Consider the following 3987-nt stretch of genomic DNA (forward strand, 5'->3'; position numbering starts at 1 on the left):
GACGGAGGTGAGTTAAGGGCTTTCGCCGTAAGTTTATTAAGGGATCGGGATTACAGGGGGGTGAACCACTTCCCAGGGGTTAGGGGTCCCGGGCTAGCTGCCACTGGGTCCTGACACAGCCGGCTGCCCCGTGCCGTCTCCTCTGCGCCGGCTGTGGGATCAGCCAACACGGCCGACCAAAGAGCCACAGCCACGTCCAACCCTGACGCTGTGCTAACCCCTATCCCGACCCTCTTGCCCTTCGCTCCCCGTTCCACCCCTACTCCGACCCTACTCTTCAGCTACGACCCCGCTTACGTCACGGGGTCCCCCTTTTATACTCGAGGAGCTGTGTCGTGTCGTCATGTGCGTCGTCCAGAGCGCATGACCCCACGTCCCGTGACGCCATCGCACCGGACAACGCACATGACGCCACTACCCTCTTCTACTCCTCTACATCTGTCTACTTGGAGTTTGCATGTTCTCCCCACGGTCGCGTGGATTGTTCTCCGGGTCATCTGGTTTTTCCCTCCATATTTAGAATCAACTTACATTTAGAGTATTGTGCTGCTATACATTTCCACACAAGCCACTTCATTTTATGGCCATGTTACTTCAAAAAAAATAGCTATATAGCTCAGTGGGTCTTGCCCGGTAAAATAAAAAAAATATTTAGTATTTAGCACAACCTGTGCTGCTGAAATCCTAGGTTTGAATCTTGGTTTCAGGCGTTTGTAATAAAATTTATTTCTCAAGTTATACTGCGTAAATAGCCTCAGATCGGTCTCTAATGCCTGCACAGACAAACAAAACGTTTCATTAGATTTTTTTCCACTTTCCCAAAATTCTGACTGGTAAGATTGAACAATTTCAGCTTGTCTTGTTAGACTTTTTTTCATGGCTTTAAAGAATGTGCCCATTGTGTGGCTAAAGGGATGTATTGAATCAATGCAAGAGTACTGTATCTTATGTTTTCAATGCCCATTCTCTGACATTGAGTGATGCACTGCTCACTGAAAAGTTTCAAAAGGAAATGTCTTTGTTTTAAGACAATCAGTTGGAATATAATCGTAACCAAGTATTTCAAAATTTTGATTTAAAGCTTTCGTGACTGCATGGATTCATATTCTTGGTTCTTTCGGTAAAGTCACGTAGAAGGGAAATAATAAAATAATAATATAAAACAATAAAATATATTTGTATTATTTTATTGTTTCCCTTCTACGTGACTTTACCGAAAGAACCAAGAATATAAGTATTTCTAAGTTTATTTATTGCGTATAAGCTGACAAACATTTCCTTTTGGTGAAAATGCGCTGATGCCCCCGTAACCAATAATGGGGTGCATTGTCAAGGCAGTGGATTGTAGCCGTCGAGTCAAGATGCGAATTCAGCTCGCTGAGTTCTGCACGTGCGTTTTTGCCAGAGCCCTGTGACCAAAATTGCCCAGAATTCGACCAATCTGACACCTCGCAAGCTCATCGGGGCTGGACCTGGATAGTGCTTAGATATTTAATGAAGGAAACGGGAGGATTTCTCCAGAAAATCTGGCTGTCGCCTGATGAAGCTTGTTGTAATCACTGGCGAAACGTCGTACTCGGATTGTAAATGTGGCTTTGCTCTCCAACACACCGGTGTGCTGTACGAGTAACGCATTGGCATGTTCTGTTTACGTGACAAACATTACTAATAGGCTGTGTCGGGTGGTGGTGGGTTTAACGACACATTTACGCGATCTTACCCAAAAAACCTTTATTATGGATGATATTGGTCGCGAAAGCCCAACAGCGTGTCAAACTGCTTGGATGGGCGACCAACACGCACGCAGGTTTTGTAGTTAGCTGCGGGAGGCGATTGTTGTGCAGCAAACGCTATAGTTTCACTGTACTTACATGCTCCCGAAACTATGCCCCCCCCACCCCATCTTTCACGTGTAGACATACTGACACGTGAAACCACGCATACCCTTGGGGGAGGAAGATAGGGTAGCGGTGGTGCAGTGGTTAAGCACAATGCACTCGGAGTCAAAAAACTACCCGAGTTAGATTCCCGCCCACGGTTAACGGTGGTGGCGAGTGAGATCTAAACCGGTCCTGGGCACCACAATTCACTAATACACACATTGACCAGCGTGGTGAAGTATGACCAAACAGACCCCCCACGAAGTGCACAGCGTGGGCAGGCCCTTATCCAGTAGTGGAATGACAATATTGCCATGCAATGTTTGTCAAGGTCAACAATTGACACGTCACAAGTGTCCAATTTTCAAACGAAAGTTGGCCGATTCTGCATTTATTTTGGAAATACTGGGCTTGGTGATGGCATGACCACGTTCTAGTGGCAGGGATACATAAATAGGTCGGGCACTGCTGGGGTTTTCCAAGGAGCATAAACCATCACGTGAATTCCGGTCATCCTCGCAGCGGATTTGGATCGTCATCGAACAAAGACGGTCACTGCATCGCGCCCTTTTAGATGCGGCCGTCTGGAACGCTCTTCCTTCGGATATTATGAAGCCACTGGAGGTATGCACTTTAAAATCTAGATTGCAAAACTCATTTCTTTAGGACTGTGTTTAGTTTGTAGTCCTCTCGCACCTCCGATCAGCACGCTTGGCTACGTTCAACGCATTTTACGAGCAAGGGGGTGACGCTTGGGTCATTTGTGTCTTCACTGGGCGTGCCACCAGAGGGCGCGCCTCTCATGGCAGAATCGCGACTTCCAAAAAAGCCCTCGAATTTCCAAGTTGGCATAATCCCATCCCACTGAACCAGAAACGGGCTTTTTAAATTATGCAACGCGAGATGGTTGTTAATTGAAACCCTTGTGCCCTCGTCCATTAAATCACTCCACGCAGTATTGGGGGAGTTTTTATTTTATTACAGACGAGTGCTTATATCAACAACAACGACGAGGGCTTATACATAGTTATTTTTTTTAAATTACCCCCTCTATGTGTGTGTGGGGAGGGGGGGGGGACTTGGAACACCAGAACTTTACAGCCTGGGATGCATTTCCCCTGGGACATTTCCAGGACGCCCTGGTGGGGAGGGGTGGGGTTGAGGGGGGATTTATATTGCGGAACCCAACACGGACAGTGCCGGCTGACAATAACCCCGTTCGCAGTTAACAGTGGAGAAAGAGGCTCTGAAAAAGGTGGGGTCAGGGGTAGGGTTCGGGTCACTTGGTGGGGTTAGTAGTAGCTGGTTAGCTAGTTGATTAGCACTAAGGATATCGTGTAGGCATAGTGCAAGCAGCTGGTTGTTGAGGAATAGTATCGGTGAGAGGGTCAATGCTCGTGACTGGTTTGCAAGTTAATTCGGGGTAGCACTAGCGACTGATCGTGATAGGCTGGCTTGTTGGTTAGGGTTAACTTTAGGATTTGTACTGTATACTAGTGTTTGGTTAGCTATTGTGCCACTCGTATTGCAACTTTACAATTGCCGCTTGTTTTTCGTTGCTGCTCCTTTAAAAGGAGTTGGCGAGCGACATTTCCACACTCCCCCCCACGCCCCCAACAATATCCTCAGTGGATCAGCTGCCCAGGGTGTGCAGGCGGTGCAATTGCACCGAGATGCACGGACTGTGGAGGGGGGCCCTGGTCCCGGGGCTATGCCACTGGAAGGGAGGTTTATCTTTAGCCTGGACTTCATGGTGTTCACAGTTTGCAGGACGTGAATGCTGCCAAGGGGCAGTCCTGCCAATTACGGAAAAATAATATAGACAAATGTCTTCCTCCGCGTGAGCCCAGCAAACTGGTTTGTTTCAACGTTTCATTCCAGATGGGTAGGCGAAGATTATAATAGTGATCATGCACTGTACCTTAGGAAACTTCAGTTGAGTCTCAAGACTCGTTTTCAGGAGAGTCCTGTTGCTACGCTGGGATGTTTTGACCAATTACATGAATTGGGATTTTTTTGCTTTTTTTGTAAGATGACACTGCAGAACCCGGAGAAAACCCAACTCCATGAGGGCATCACGCCAAGCTCTTCATAGATAGATTAAATA

The sequence above is a fragment of the Lampetra planeri genome, chromosome 33, assembly GCF_965212315.1.
Source record: "Lampetra planeri chromosome 33, kcLamPlan1.2.h2, whole genome shotgun sequence".
Classification (NCBI taxonomy): domain Eukaryota; kingdom Metazoa; phylum Chordata; class Hyperoartia; order Petromyzontiformes; family Petromyzontidae; genus Lampetra; species Lampetra planeri.